The sequence below is a fragment of the Typopeltis vanoorti genome, chromosome 19 (assembly GCF_054136105.1).
Source record: "Typopeltis vanoorti isolate ZY-2024b chromosome 19, IOZ_Tvanoo_1.0, whole genome shotgun sequence".
Taxonomy (NCBI): domain Eukaryota; kingdom Metazoa; phylum Arthropoda; class Arachnida; order Uropygi; family Thelyphonidae; genus Typopeltis; species Typopeltis vanoorti.
In genome coordinates this window covers 84,558,013-84,575,991 of record NC_143567.1, presented here as the reverse complement: position 1 = coordinate 84,575,991, position 17,979 = coordinate 84,558,013, and positions in this window count along the sequence as shown.

Genomic DNA, 17,979 nt, shown 5'->3' with positions numbered 1-17,979 from the left:
TTTTATAACCGCACGATACTCAATTTTATTCATTTCAAGGGATGCAGACAATTCTTTTGCTTCAGACAGCTGTATAAAACAAACTGCTTGATAGAATGACTTGCAATTTCACGTGGATGCTTAGGACAGATATGCCAACTTAGAAAAAAAAAAAATGTGCCGATAGTGTTGCCATCTATGGTCGAGGTCGAGAACTTTTCAGACCCGTCGTATGTATTATGTTTAATTATTATTGGTAAAAAAAAAAGTATTTCGTGAAAAGAAAAGTGTCACAATAAAAGCGCTTCTAAGATAGGGGGCGCTTTCTGTAGTGTACAAAATACCGAGGTAGGGAATTAAAAAATAAAGATAAACGTAAAATAATGATAAAGATCACGAGCGTAAAATAAAGAAAAAACAGAATAAAGAAAAACGTCATTGATTCTAAATTCAATAAATGGAAAATTAATTGCTAATTAAGTGCCAGTTAAGAGACGAGAATATAATCTGAATTGTGATTCAGAGTATATTAGTGAGGATCCAGTATCTTGCTTCAATTTCATCAGTAGATTGAAGGTACATAGATCGAATTCCTTGAACCAGTTTAACAACATACAATACATAAATGTAATTTGAACTTATTTATTATTTATTTTTATATCAATAAAAATAATAAAATTTCTTGTGTTACTATAAAATATTATTTTAATTTAAAAAATACTTTCAAAATTATCTACATTTTAAATCTATTTAGCATGTGGTAATACACCATTAAACTTTTTATATATGAAAATTTCAATAAAATTATCTACGCGTTACTAGTTTTGCAGGAAGAATTCCAGAGGGTAACAATGGCAATGCTGTAGCCAATGAAGTTTCAACTGAAGCTCTGCTTTGAATATCTATGAATTTTTTTTAAAATTTACAATACAATTGGTTTCTATAAATAAACATTAAGTGTTACACGGAGTTATAACAAACCTTATTTTTGATCTTAAATAATCATTGCACTACATTAAAGTAAATTTTATAAGTAACTCTGAAGCAACGTCACGGTTCCATTCTTTATCCGCGGTGCCACATGGATGGTTGAATTCTTGACCCGCTGTGTGTGTGATAGCAGCCTATCGTTGCCAACAACATTCCTCCGGGTGCGCAGGGACTTGTTTTTTTTTATAGCCCTATTTCGCTATAGATCAGCATTGAATGCTTCGGAAATAAGACAAGAATACTTGAAATGCCGAACAAGTTTAACGTAGAACACTTTTCCTAGCTAGAAACTATCGTAAAATGTCTTCAAAGAAAATTTATGTGAGGCACAAGATGGTTTCGAGGCCTTCTTTCGACGAAAGACTTTACCAAAGTATAACGTTTAAACTGTTTTTAATCATTACAAGCAGACACATTTCTTAACACTAGAATTTAAGTGAAAATTACATTAAATAATATATTTTTTTTTGTTTATTATTATTATATCTTCTTTCTAAAAGTTAGCAGGCGACACGAAGAATGCAAGGGAAGAAAAAATAGCAAACGACAGAAAACGAACAAATAAATAACGGGATTTTTTTGTTTGTTTGTTTTTCTCTTGCCTGTGGTCAACCTGAAAGGGAATCGTGTTGTACAACATGTACAAGGGATGACACGGAACCACTCACGCAAATCCCGAGAGAAATCAATGTTTCACGAGGAATAATATTTTTAGACTACCAGGACGAAAACATTTCATAGCCCAGGAGGTGATGTTGCAATCGTAAATGAACACGAAAGAAAAAGAAGAAAGACAGATAATTTTATCTGTCTTTATACTTTCTTTCTCCTGACAGTAAGTTAGTGTAGAGGGGGGGGGGGATCAACCATTCGTTCCGGAAAGACAATGAAGAAGTTTGGACATATAAAAAATTATCTTTCGCTTCTTTGTAAAGGAGAGACATGTCACAGTTTGTCGTTTTTTATTTTTTCTTTAGATAAAATATAATTAGAACTCACTAATCTGCAGACATATGTTCAAACCAATGTTCAGAAGTATTTTTTTAAAATATATATTTTTTAATTTAACGATATTTATTTTTAAATAAATATATCTTCATTTTATTAATAACATATTTATTTTAAATATGTTAAGATTGCTAACATATTTATTTCTGAAATTACAGATTATTATATATCGTAAACACGTTGTTTGCCGCAAGTATCATGTCGTATGTAACCGAAAGAGGGCGCTCACTAATCTGTATAATTATATTTTAAAATAAATTATTATTATTATTATTATTATTATTATTATTCCTGACACCTCCAAGGAGTCCGAAGACTCATCGCGGGAGGACACCTACAACTGTCTCAACTGATACAACTGTCTCAACCACTACACCGAACCTCTACTACGAATCATCTCCATCAACGCCATCTACCGCCCACCTCCACCCCAACTGGTATTCTATGTCTGTAAATTGCGTGTGTTCTGAAGGGCCGATTTGTCTGTATTCGGGATGAAAAACTCGAGTTTCCGGGAGAAAAAACCCTGCTACCTCCGTATGAGATCGGCTAACTCACCTTCGATTGAAAATCGGCCAGATGAAGATTCCTCCCGTCGCGATGAGAATCGAACTTAGGCCTATTCCAATCCAATGTTCATACATTTCTAAGTATTAAATAATAGTTCATTTTTATAAAATATATCCGCATACTTTAATTAATATACAGTAGGATCTATTTAAATATATAAAGATTTATTTATTTTATTTAACAGATTAATAAATAAAACTGATTTATTTATTTAAATTAATTATGTATATTAACACGTCATTTGCCGTAAAGTATCATCTACACTAGCCGAAAGAGGGCGCTCACTGATCTGTATAAATATATGTTCAAACTAATGTTCATACGAAATACACGCTATTATAAATAAATAATAGCGTATATTTCAATACATTAAGATAAGTTTTATTAAGTTTTATCTCTAATTTTAATTACAAAGACTGTATATTGTAAATACGTTGTTTGTTAAATGCTACAGCAACTGAAAGAGGGCGCTGCGCTTTATAGCCCCATTTCAATCCAGACGATTGAAATGGGGCTATAAAGTATTTGAATATTCAATTTAGATGTAAACGAAAGAATGGAGTATGCTTAAGAAGCGTCAAAATAACTGAAAATAAAAATGCTCGTTATAATAAGGCTTAGACTGGCCTTTAAACTTTATAATTAAACGAAAAGAGTTGTTAATAAATTAAACCACTTGCAAATGCAAACGACAAAATAATTCTCTAGACCACTTTTAAGACAAACGATTTTCCACGATCTTGGCCATCTGTGTCACACTCTTTAACGACTGCTATCCTTAGAAATCCGTAACGTTACTTGAGAATGGATGCTTAAGTATAATAAAACTCGGTACTGTTTGAAAGGTGAAGGTTGAAATTTATATTCCAACATACGAGAAAATGAATTCTTGTGAAATGTCCCCCTACTCACATAGGAAAGAGGTAATTCAGTAACTGTTTGAACACTACGTTTTGGAATAAGCTCATGGAAATAAAAGTTTAATGCTAACACAATAAAGGGAATATGCTACCGGCACTAATGCAGAAATTTTACTGCACTCCCCCAAGTTATTACCAGCAAACATGCATGCGAGTTGACTTACTGTGAGTTATACTTTTTCGTGTGGAAAAATGATTATGGTCACATCGAAAAGACAACCAGTATAACAAAATAAAGTATACTGAAATAAAGCAAACTATTTATTAAAGAATTTGAAGAATTTTCCATAAACTTTATTTCATCCAATTTCTCCTAAATTCTCAGCTATGCTTACGTTAAATATATTCTGTACTGCAAAACCAGGATTTGCAATTTCACGAGAGATGCTTCGTTTAACAGAAAATATCTTACCGGATTCCTAAGAAATGAATAAAAAACATAATATTTCCTTTTTTGTGGGAGCCTTAAAGTATCGCCAACACTAACATAAGTGCTGTGCTGCGTTATGCCATTAAATCATGTGATAAAGTACTCAGCCATATATATATATATATATATATATATATTATATATATATATATATATATATATATATATATATATATATATATATATTATATATATATATATATATATATATATATATATATATATATATATATATATATATATATGACTATTACTATTAACTCGGAGGTTGGATATGTTCATTTTAATATAAACTGACTAAAAATCCGAGAATTATAACAAATTGAGATTTATTTGAAAACGCAACATGTTTCGTCGGGATTGACTTCATCAGGCGTTAAGAACATAGAAAGCTATTAAACGACACTGAAAAAAACATTGAGACACTCTAAAGCTATACACTTATAAAGCTATAATATTCGACTGTAAATTACAGTTATTATGCACTTGAGCTATAGTCCGTGTTAAAGTTCTATTGTTGTCCACTTATGCGTGTGTGGAACCAAGCGATCTCCAGTATCTGATAGTAGAGCTGAAAGAGTCAGGCAAATTATAGCTGAGATTATTGTTCATATGAAGAGGGTCCAAGGTGATTTCTTTTGACTCGACAATGCGGCGTTCTACTTCATCGTGGCAAATATCTAGGTTTGAAGTTGTTGTCCAATTTACTTCATGTTGGCGATTTTTGTTGTTCGTGTTTATTGAAAACAGGACATTGCCTGATAGGGCAGTAGCTCTGGTTCTCTTATAAGCAATGTCACTCTGGTGTTCCTCGAGACGTATGAGGATAGATTTTTCCGTTTGACCATAGTAAGGCTTTCCGCACTCACATGTGACCTTGTATACACCTGGGAATTCTAGAAGGTTATGAGATTGTTTGTAGTTGTTGAAACTTGATCTTATTTTTGGAAGAGTCAAGAAGCACGTTTGTATGTTAAATTTCTTTAAGATTCTACTCAGTTTTTTGGATAGTGTGCTGATATATGGCAAGGAGATATAACTTTTGGAGTCGTCCTGTGTCTCTACGTTGACGGTGGGATAATTGTTTGTTGATACTTTTTAAAGAGTAGCCATTGCTTTTAAAGGTCCATTTAAGATGTTGTAGTTCTTTTTTTAGTTCTTCTTCATCTGACAGTACAGATCTTGCACGATTCGCAAGAGTTGATATAATACCCAACTTTTGCGTCGGATGGTGATGTGAGGACGCATGCAAATATCTGTCCGTGTGTGTTGGCTTTCTAAATATAGAGACTTTTACTGATTCAGTCGTCTTGGTGAGTTGAACATCTAGGAAACAGAGGGAACTATTTTCTTCAATCTCCATGGTCAATTTGATATCCTGATGGAGGTTATTTAAGTGGTTGAGAAACCTGTGATGATTCTCAATACTATGTTCCCATATGAGTAATATATCGTCCACATATCTAAGCCAAATTCTTGGTTTTAAACTAAAAGAGGAGATTGCCTTTTGTTCAAAATCCTCGAAAAAAAATGTTGGCTAATATAGGAGAGAGGGGGCTTCCTATAGCTAATCATCTGACCTGTTTATAAAGTTTACCTTCGAATTCAAAATAGCCAGAGTTTACACAGTGAGATAGCAGAGAGAACATTTTATTTGAAATCTTGTTCTTTAAAATATGGAGAACTTCCTGTGTCGGAATGTTGGTAAAGAGTGCTACCACGTCAAAGCTCACCATGATGTCAGGAGATATGAGTTTTAAGTCCTTGATTTTAGAGACAAAATCTGTTGAGTTTTTAATATAAGAAGAGGATTTTCCCGCATAAGCTTTTAACGATGACGCCAGATATTTGGATAACCTGTATGTGGCTGAGTCAAAGTTACATATGTGTGTGTGTGTGTGTGTGTGTGTGTGTGTGTGTGTGTGTGTGTGTGTGTGTGTGTGTGTGTGTGTGTGTGTGTGTGTGTGTGTGTGTGTGTGTGTGTGTGTGTGTGTGTGTGTGTGTGTGTGTGTAATTATGGATTTCTACTCGGTTGTTGTGATACGTTTTTAAAAAATATAGATTTAATGACTTAAAAACCGAGTAACTTATTATAAAGTTTTGTATGAGAATAATACCACCAATAATTTTCCAATAATAATAATAATAATAATAATAATATATATATATATATATATATATATATAATTTTTTAACTTAATTTCACTGAGGAGACCTCAAAAAAGGTTGAAACCGGTCTGGGTAGTGACCCCATCCATAATGCATTGCAGTATACATCTTTTAGTGAGATGTGCTTTACATTATGGGAAAATACTAAGAATAGTGATCAGAGCTTTACCCATTTTTACAATGAGTTGCCCTGGTGTTGTACCATCTTTAAACTTGAACTATGTTTCAGGCGCAAACCTAACTGTTTACATACTTGGGATTAGGAGTTAAATAACCAAGCTTATAAAATTACTTGGTAACCCTAATATATATACATAATAATGCCACGGACGTTGTCACATTTCAACTGGAGTCAGCCTTCTCGCGTGATATCGTTTGTTTGCTTGTTTCTTTAATTTCAATGAAGTAAATAAAATACAGTTCTATTTAGTTTTTAAACTGAATTTCGATGTCACAACGTTTACGTTGCGACATACAATCTAAAGTCTAAAGGAAAATTAATCCAATATTCAATAAACATTCGATCCAGAAACTTAAGTTACAGCAGGAAGAATTTCGGTCAAAAGAATCATTTATGATTATCTGTACAGTCAACTCGGTACAGTACTTGGGTTTAAGAATTACCGCTGTCCCTTTTTTTACTGGTCACAGTGCACGAGTGTTTTACTGAATGCATGATAAAGAAAAAGAAATGTGCCGTTATAAGGTACATTATTAAAATTTATGAGTCTTATTCAAGACAGATACGCGTTATTCAGTAGTCCTCAAAGCTCTTTATGTTCTGAATGGGGACAATAATGGAAGCTGTGAGAGGTTTAGGTATCATATGTGTTTATAATCATCACAGGAAAGAAATAATGTGCTGCACTCTAATGTTTAGCACTCCCTTGTGTCGATCGTTGGTCGGATCGCTTCGTTTTCTGTATTTTAAGAGTTAAAGAGATATCCAGAGAAGCCCGTGCACATTGCCTTTAAAAAGATAGTCGTCAGCTTTCTTTACCCCTCCCCTAAAAAAAAAAAAAACTTTTTACACACTACGTTACTATAAATATTGAGACAGCATCGAATAGAACCCAGGTCTTTCCGACCAAAAGGATTCATCTATACTGAATAAGCTACGGAGGATCCCATCATTATGCAGCGACCTATAGAATAATCTATTTATATTTTTTTTAATACAAAAATGAAAATCAATTTGGTAAAACAAAAGGCGCCATCTTCGAGGCAACTTCAACCGTCATAAAATATTCTACTCAAATACTAAGTGAGGATAATCACGACAACAAACTGAAAATAATTCAAATAATAACTGAAGATTGGAAATTAATACATTTTTCTAGTTTTATCAAAACGTTTCCTAATGAAAAAATTGAAATATTAAAATATTTATACTTTTTTCTTTGCAAAATTAAATGATGCAGTGTAGATATAAGTTATCTTTTTCCAATTCTCTCTCTCTATTTCATTTTCTTGAAGAACCAAAAGCTTTACCTATTTCTGTATTCGCAATACTACAAAAATGGTATTTTAGTGATGGCTATAGATAAACGTATAAAAGAAAACCTTTAAACCATTTTCAAGTTCGGTAGAAAATTGAATCTTTCAATTCTTTGTCTTCCCACTTTACTCCTACTTGAAAGAGAATTTTTCTTTTACGAATTCACACGTACACGTCGTACCTGCAGTTGATATCCTTAAAGTGCCCCAGATTATGTCGTCGAGTTCCTAGCTGAAGTACACATCCAAAAATGTGCCATTCTTCTGTCGTTTGAGGGGTCTTAGAATGCATCAAGCAAAACCGATTGGTTGATGCAGCCTGAAACTCAAAGTAATACGTAATTTTATGTCTATAAGAAAAGGGGGAATCTAAAAATATCCATCGACAAACTACGTTGTAAAAAGAATTCATCTGTTAATGGTAAGAAAATGTTTCTGGAGAGGAAGACTTTCAAGACGCCATCTAGCGGCTGCAAAACTAACTCTAGGAAACGGGATTTTACATGCGTGCATAGGTTAAAATCAAACGTACACACACGTTTTCATATTAACCTATGCAGTTTGAAGCTCTATCAGATTTATTCTAGTTTATACAACATCAGTATTCTTAAAAGTGGTTTCAGGAAGCATTTTATATGACCGTTTTGATCAAAATGTAATATTGATTACACGACATTCCCATGAAAATAGTCCGACGAATCTTAGTTCTGAAAACTAGTATTGTATGAAAGAAAGATTTTTAAATCTATTCTGTTCTGATGCTTAATTCACCTATTTTACGTGCAGTTCATGGATGAGTAGTAATTTATATGCGGAAGGCAAAAGCCGTATACCCATTACAGTCGGTCTACAAAATTGGTAGGCGTCAAGGGAGTTTGATAAGTGTACGGATGTTACAACGCTACCCGAAGATCTTGTAACGTGGAATGCGAAATGGAAGTGCGAACGGAATTCAAATTGACGCAATACCAGTCGAAAAACAACTCAGAAAATGTAAATTGCGTGTAAAACCATGCAGAGTATGTAATATTTGATTTCATAACTCTGCTTATGATTTCTTCGAACAAACACTGAAGTGTCAAGAAATGTGAGTGACGCTTGTAACCTTTAAATGAGGGCTCTGTTTACTGAACATCATAAACTGCTTACTCATTATGCATTCCGTAGCTGAAACGTAGCAGGAGGTAGAGCGAAAGAGAGAGAGAGAGAGAGAGAGAGAGAGAGAGAGAGAGAGAGAGAGAGGACTGGAAGTTGTTTTTATCATGAGTTCTCACCCTAAAGAGTAAATCAAGGTTGTTAAGGTCTACATCTCTTTGCCATGTAACATATACGTCAAACTTTGAGATAACAGTTGAGTTAAAAAGCATTTTAAGTATAAAATAATTTAATTTAATTTAAAAAATAATTAATAAATATTTTAAACTGACAAATATATACAAAAATCAACATCAGACACCATAAATAATTGCTGTATATTCTCAATAAGTGTTATACATCGAAGCTTCAAAACAAAATTTAAAAAATAAAAATAAAAAATAAAACAAATTCCTGTGGTGGCCGGGATAAGAATAGCCCCAATTTAGCTCATGCATGCCGTATGAGGCGACTAAAATGGTATCCAGGGTGGGTAATGAATGACAATGCCGTAGCTATTGAAGTTCTAACTGAGACTCGGCTATTGCTGTTACCCTCCTGCCATGATCACAGCTTTATATAGCTCAATAACACCTTATTCTTCACTTTCTCTTCAGATAACGGGGAATATGAAAAGCATTCTTGCTTCGCCCATCTAGCCAGTCCTTTTAAGGACTTAAGGACTCATGAAAAATCAGAGCGGAAGGTTGGAGAAGAAATTACCCTTGGAGGGTATTGGATGGTAATGCTGTAGCATGTGAAGTTCTAATTGAGGCTCGGCTATTGCTGTTACCTTCCTGCCATGATCAGAGCTTTAATAGCTCAATGACACGTTATCCCTACACTGTCCTCTACAGATAACGGGGAAGATGAAAAGTATTCTTGCTTCGCCTCTTTAAGCCAGTCCTTATAAGGTCGTGAAAAATTAGGTTCTGCTGCATTATTTTAAAAGTGTGTAGTACACTAGAAGAATTCAACACCTCTGTAACTTTTTGAAGATTGTTTCCGATTCTCAGCGTGCTAAGAATGTAGTTACTTTTCTTGCTTGAGGTCTTGCCCGAGGATATAGTGAGTCATTGAGATCAGTTCATAAAAAGAGAGGTGCCATATAATTGTTTGTTATTCAGGCGGGTTAAATGACAGTTATTAACTGGCGTGTCATTAAAATTTAAAATTATTGTGTATTTTATTGTGTACACATAACATATATATCATTTACTAATGATATATATGTTATATGTACATTCGCATATCATTGCGCAATAGTGTCTGTAAATATTTGAGATACTAAGCGTTTGATGTTGTGTAATCGATAAAATATATACTACAATTTATTTGTAATCTATTGGATATGAGTTCAATTGTGTATATTGAGATGCGATGCTGATAATTGTATACTCTGGGAATGATATAACAAATGCAATCACTTCTGGGCTAATTATAAAGAAAATTGTATCGTCAGCAAAATCTACCAAAATTGTATAAACTTAAATTTCCTATTTCGGTGACAATCCGCTTAACGCTAGCCTTACTTTAGAATGGTAGATGATTTACTTGAGCCCCATTGAGGCCGTTACCAGTCTTGTATTGAAACTCTAAAATGATTATAAGAAACAAATTTTATCTTTGTTCTATTGAACAGGATTTCTGGGGGTAATCTACGCTTCTAACCCTTTGGGAAGTGGAATTGATATTAAAAGAAACTTCTTTGATGTCTTTATTTAGGCAAAGCAAAAGATGAAATTCAAATGCAATAGGCAATAAAATATACGGGAAAAACGTAAAACACCTTGGAGATCTACAGAGAATCAGTTAGCTGCGCATAAATAAGTTTCAGAATGCTCAAAATTAAATTTATTTAATGACCGTCCCCTTCCTCCCCCGTACGAAATCCAATATCGGTTCGTTTTAGTTATAGAAGTGTAGTTAAATAACTCAAAAGAATATACGTGTTGTAGAACATGGAACTCGAAGCTGAGATTTCTAATAGCATTGAAATCCCTGAGAAATCAACGTTACATTGAAACAAACCATCTTTGACTACCACCATCCCTCTACTCCCAGAAGAGACACATTCTAACGAGCCAACTACTTTCTTTTTAAAATATTTCGAACAGTGATGAGAAACCCTTGAGATAATCCGGTATGTCTCCATACCTTATGAGCTAATTTAAAAAATAAAAATAAAAGTAATAATGCAAATATCAAAGTTAAAGATAAAATCGCCAAAAATGTTAATGGATTTTATGAACTATTCAACAGAACGATCGTTGAATTTTTAAACACAATTATATATAGAAATCAAGAAAATAGTCAGTAATACCATATTAGATAAGTTCTTCAGATTAAAAATTATTAGAAGCAATAATAATACGCATATTGATCTCTATTCTTGCTTTATCTATCAAACAGAGACACCTAAAAGATATATTTAGTAAAATACAAGTCGACTAGATTTATATGATTTGCACCTTACTAAAATTTTTGAAGTTTCCAAATTCGTCTTCTTGCAAAAGGAGAGTTCTTTGAAACAAATAATGCTTGCAATGTCCCACAGTATAGCAAGTACAGATAACAAAAAATCGGTACATTGAGATCATTTTCTTACTGGTGCAGAATGTGTCTAATGAACAGACTTGTTTCGACAATACATTCATAGAGATCCCAAAGGATACAAAAAGCATGCCTACCACCTGGTAGACACACGTAGAATACACAGTTGCCATGGAAACATAAAAGCCAAATATCTATTCGCATGTATAGATGGCTTTGTTTATTTCTAAGTTCATTGAAGTGTTTAAACTTCTGTAAGGGTGGTTTTTCGAAAATGAATCTTATATTCTAAAACCTGCACTTATACCGGAAATTTTATAAAATTAATTTAGTGTTTTTTTTTTCGTATATTTTTTTTATTGATGGAATGCAAGTCTTATTCTACTGTTTGATATAAATGCACTCGAAGTTCCCTACTTAAAAGAAAAATTTTAAATCTAAAATTAAAACTTTAAAGCTAAAATTGCTTTCAATCCTTCCGCGTCTGAAAAATATCAATATTTCATACAAAAATAGTATTTTCACATTCTTATTTGCGATAATTAAGAATTATTTCTCGCAAATAATAAGAATTTTAATTAAGAATTAAAATTGAGAACGTCTGACTAGCGAAGTGCTGCCGTTGCGAAGAAATATTTCCACTTGGAGATTACGTCAGATATCTGGGGAGAAATTAGAAAAAGGTTTTTATGAGTACAAATATACCAACTGTTAATGAGAAAGAAAGGTAATGCCAAAGTGTATGTAAGCAGAAATCAAACAGATCTCAACTAAATGAAACTTAAGGGGAAAAAATGACTATACATATAAAACTGCATATCAGGATTATGGCAAATCCTGTAGACGATATTCTTCTGTAATATAAAGTACGAAACTCTAGCAGACTTCCAACAATTTAAATCAAACCTGTATTCAGAAAATTACATCAGTTTTCTTCACACCAATATTCGAAGTGTTATATTAAAAAGTACTGGCTAAATCTCAATGCCTACCTCGGCAGCATTATGGAATATGTAGCAGTTTTAATCCTAATCGAAACTCTCATGTTCAGAATGGGAAACAAGCAACTATCGGCTCTATAGTTCCTATCGAACAACAAAAAGAGGAGAGGGGATATGTGTCTACGTTAAATCAACGTCAGTGTGACTGAAGGACAGCAGTAGAATAGAGATTTTTTTTCCTTTTTTTTATGAGAGCAGACGCTCATCCATAAGCATTAGTATTACATACTTGTTCTTTTCTTTGTAGACAAGAACAAGCATGTAATATTCATCCTTATGGACTTAACTAAAGCTTTTGATACAGTAGACATCATTAGAAAACTAACTGCAATAGGAATCGACGGCATAAGTAGTTATAAATACCTTACAGGAAAAAAGATCAATGGTCGGTTTGCTCTTCTTTTTTTGTAAGCAATGCGAAAGACGCAATCATCCAATACTGCGGTTGACCTCAAATGACTCATTTTGACTTCTATTTTTTTTACATGAATGCATCCATACTTTTTTCCATAAATGGTCACCTACTTTAACATTCACATAACACGGTACTGAGATCGCTGCTTTCTGAAGGTAGACAGTCATAAAAACACAAAAAGATAGACATCATCTTTCGAAGTGGTTTTAAAATGATTCTGCTCACTTCAAAAGAGAAAGGACACTTATGAGAAAAGATAAGTATGATGCTAATTAAAACTTTCAGACTTCAATCTTCATCTATTGAGAAGTCAAAAATAAAATAATGTAAGAGAAAAATGCTCATGTGCCATAACACGCACATAGGTCACAAACAGTAAGATATTTCGGCCACCATATACATTCCAATATGAAGTGATTGCGGCGAAGCTATTCAAAGTATAGACATAGTCCCATCCACGGTAGTCAGGCAATAAATTATTATTGATTCCCATAGATTTCTATATATGTATATATATATATATATATATATATATATCAGGATTTTGATGTTGGATGGGACTATGTCTCGAGGGAATCAACTGACATTCGTCAATACACCAAGCAATACATTTCCAGCGGCTACAGTAACACGTGACCAAGCAGTAAGACGTTACTACGCACCTTCAATATAAAATGCACTTCCAGAGAACGACTCCACCAGCAGATAGAGGCGCGCCAGTAGTGTCCGGCGCCTGTGTGCAAATGTATTATGATAGCGCCTCTATCCTCCCCCCCCCCCTAATAACAAATCACTAAAAAAAAACATTTTTTTTTAAGTATTTCCTTTTTATTATTTCATTATTTTATATTATATTATTTCCTATTTTATTATTTCCTCCTCTTTGGCGCCTTTACTCCTGGCACCTGTGTGCGTCGCACACATTGCACACTGTGCCGGCGCGCCCCTGCCAGCAGAGACTCTTTATAGAAGTAGAGAATGCCTCAAATAATGCATTCTGTACTCTATATGATCCACGGATACTGAAATATACTTGCATTTCATATCCAGAAAATTAGAGACGCTGATCTCTTATATGGATCCTTCGGGCGGAGGGGGGGATGATGATTTCGTTCAGCTCCTTCTCAAAAACTAGGAGACATGTTTCGTCCTTCCTTGAACTTTCGAAGCTATTTTAAAGAATCATAAGCAAAACTAACTTGTAATGCGTTAGCGTTATCTCTTTTGAAAATTAACTTCTGATTTTTTACAAGAGTTCTTAAAGAGGGGGACTCATCTTACTTCGTATTCACATGAAGGATAACATCTCTATTTCCTAAATAAACTGCTGTTATTCATGCATTATCCAATATCCAGATAAAAGACGTTAATGTTCCTTTTCATGTAATATGGAATTGGTATCATATCCAGGCAAAAGAAAAAAAAAATCTTCATGTGTTTGAAACTGAATATATTTGTGTATCTCCATTGTCGTTTTGCTATTGTATACATACAGAGGAGTTTTCTCTTATTGCTGGCTGAGATTTAGGCTTCTTCAGTAAAAAGCACTTCTGTCTGGGCCAATAAGCTGCATTGCATTGCAATTGGTATTTACGAATAGTTTACATTCTAAGGTGCAATTTGTTCCGGCTTTTCGTATGGCAATTGAGAATTTGAACTGAGAGGGAAAGAAGGGAGAGAAAAAAATCTTATCTCTAGATTTCCTCTTTGATAGCACCTGTTTGCTTCCTTCCCATCAATCGAGTCTACCTGCTGATGTAATTCTAAAATCGTCTCATTGGTGAAGCGTGAGATAGATCATTTCTAGTTGATGGAACTAAAGAAAGAGGGATTGTTCGGTATCGATCTTTTTTAGAGAGACCCTCTTGGCATTCTTTCTTTGAAATACGACGGTGTTGGATCTAGAGCAGGTGTTCTATTTCATCTTTTACGGGAAGTTAGCAAGTATATATGTGAATCAAAATGCAGCTTGGAATATTCAGGAGATATGAGAAATATTTTGAAATGCATAAACGTATCTGTTTTCTGTTATTTGTAGTAGCAATTTTTGCATTATTTTATTCTTAAGGTATTTCACATAGCATTTCTCTTGTTGATATGATGATATTGTCAGCATATATTACGACTATCTATTACTGATACACTGATAACAATGAGATGCAAATTTTGTTTCCTCCGGGTTCTACTTAGAAACAAATAATTCTAAATAATGTCATATCAGAATCTCTCTTCAAAACTATATTTTATTAATTAAATATCTTATATTTTTAATTATTACGAGCATTACGGATTTGTCTGAGTCTAAAAGGCAATATAAAAACCTTCGTTTTTATGAGGAGGACGCTGTTATCATCATGATGAACTATAACCAGTTAGGGGAGGAGACTACCTTTTGTCCATTTTTGTCCGCTCAAAATGGACAATATCTATTTACACTTCAGAAAATCATAAACGATAAACTCCTGATAATAATTCAATAATCATAAACTTCTTGAGCTGACCAACGAAGAGACTTGGCTAATCCAGAAATTCATCATGTTAAATTATATCACAATTAACCGTATAATATAGTTTATATCTAAAAACTTGCAATTTAATTTCTATAAATTAAAACCGTATACACGCGTATGAAAATTATTAATATAAAACATTGATTTGAATTTCATGTAAAAACTACATTGAGACCACGTGTTTTTGCTTATTACAGATATAGGAACCACAAACTGTGCTGTCTCAGTGAGCACAACGCTATTTTTTTTATTATTACAAACATTACAGATTTGTCTGCCTCTAAGGGACGATGATAAATCTTCGTTTATGAGAGGGAGTTGTTGTTGTCACCATGATGAACTATAGCTCAGTTCGAAGGTGGGGGGGGGGATCCTCCTTTTGCCAGCGAGCCACTTGAGTCGTACATAGTCGGGACTTCAGCTTGACATATATGAAACAAAGATCTTACTTTAAGATTAATTACAATATATAACCTCTTAAGGGATCGATTCCCATATTCGGTATTCATTTCTAAAAAACACTTTCAACAATTTTATTTCTGACCTTCTGAAAATAGTAATTTCTAAGCTCTATAGGGAATGTATTTAGGATCATAAGAATTACCCAGAAATTTATAAAAAAAATATTTTATGTAGTTTTTCTGGGATAATACCAAGAAGCTGAACAGTATTATTAAGGGAAGCTTTTCTTGCTATTAAATAGCTGCATTCAACTCTTGTTTTGAAAACATCAAGACACTCTTATAGTCTATCATACGGGAAATTTACTCTGCGAATATTTAGATCTCAAAAGCAATTTGAGAGATGTAGTCCGCATGATAATAGATCATAACCAGATTGACTATCGTTTTCCCAATCTCCCGAGCTTTGCTTAACAAACGTTTTGTTAAGCTCGCTTAGTTAAGCCAGTAAAGTCAAATTGAATTTTTTTTCTTTTCTTTTCTTTCTTTCTTTTTTTTTAGCAGATAAGACAGATATGATTGCACCAGTGTCGCAGAAGTTCCACAAATAATTGGTTGTATATATCTGAGTGGTTAGCGTACCTCTCCATTCAACAGGTTATGTTTTCAAATCCCACAGTGATATGAATAACTGTGATTGCCTTTAGGCGGGAGATGATTCATCGCGCTGTGCGGGATTACTATCCTGCTTACTGGTGATCTGAATGAAGCATCATATTTGGTCAGGACTGGACAGATATTTCAGGACTGACTGATTCAGTGCGAATGATATAATATATTTCCAGCGTCTATTACAAATAATGTCTTTTTTTTTTATTATTCCTGATAACGGAGTTTAAATAACACATCTGAAGGATACGAATTCCTGGTAGAAATTACTAGACACTGTTATTTCGGTAAATATTCCCACCAATTAATTGAAATAACCATGTGATTATTCTACATTTACAAACGCGCGCGCGCGCGCGTGTGTGTGTGTGTGTGTGTGTGTGTGTGTGTGTGTGTGTGTGTTTACAGTTCAACTAATTCTTGAATAATAACTAGGTTAACAGTTATCGATCAATACATTCTTTCACCCTGTGGGTTTTAAAATAATGATGAGCACGTTGAATTCATTTTTTCCCCTCATTTTCAATAAAGCCATTATTTCTTGTTCAGAATGAGCAGAGCTTAAAAGATTCGGAGCATCAGGTAAGGATTTCTTAAAATAGTATCAAAAAGAACGCAAAACATTACTGTTTCATAAGGTGAAGCAAGATGCTTTTTATTCTCCCCGTTGTCTGATACCAAGAAAACAATGAAGGGGGAAATTTTTATGAGCTATTAGCTCGCCCTGAGAGGGTATGGGGGTTACTTGTACTTGCGAACATCTATTTAGAAGATCTGGAAGGTAAAGCCATCTCTTCTTATCCTTTAAAACCAAGAATTTGGAAAAGATATATTGATGACATTTTCCTGAATTGGAGCCGTGGCCGTGAATCTCTCCTGAACTTCCTAGAACATCTAAATAATCAACACCCGAACATAAAATTTACGGCTATGAAGTTAATGGTTCTCTTCCTATTTTGGGCATCAAACTGACCCGTTCCACAGAGAAATTAAAATTCGCGATTTACAGAAAAGCTACACACACTAACAGACATCACCACGGCCAATCCCATCCTTATCCTCCTCAAACGTTTGGAATCATTTCTACACTAGGATATCGTGCTCGCTCTCTTCTTGATGATGAGATAGAACTTAATAAAGAACTCAGTTTCCTCAGGGTCTACTTTTCAATTAAATGGTTATTCACAAAAAAAAAAAAAAAAAAAAAAAATTGACAAATTCCTATTAAATCCGCCCGCTCGCAATAATGAAGAGCCCAATAGGGTGAAAGGTAATATTTCTATACCATACATTAGCTCTGTCTCACCCAAATTGGCTACGGTTCTTAGGAAATACAACATAAGAACTTTATTTACGAAAATCTTCCGAAACGTCCGACAATCAGCTCCTTAGGTGAACCGTCCGAAACCTAGACATCACACCTTAAATATCCTGGTGTTTACCAGATTTGGTGCAACTTTGATATACCATACATTGGCCAAACAGAGAAATCGATCGAGTTACGCATTGAAGAACATAAAAGAGACCTCAGTTACAGGAGAACGCGAGCCAGTGCTTTGTCTAGTCATATTCTGTTCTCGGCCGATTCTAATGAAGAAAATCTTAGTCATACAGTCCTATGGGACAAGTCTAATAGCATTTGCCATTGCCACGATGAATTAGAAAGAAAGATAATAGAATCAAAAGAAATCATTCTTAACTCCCTACATCTCAACAACAACAATAACAACAAC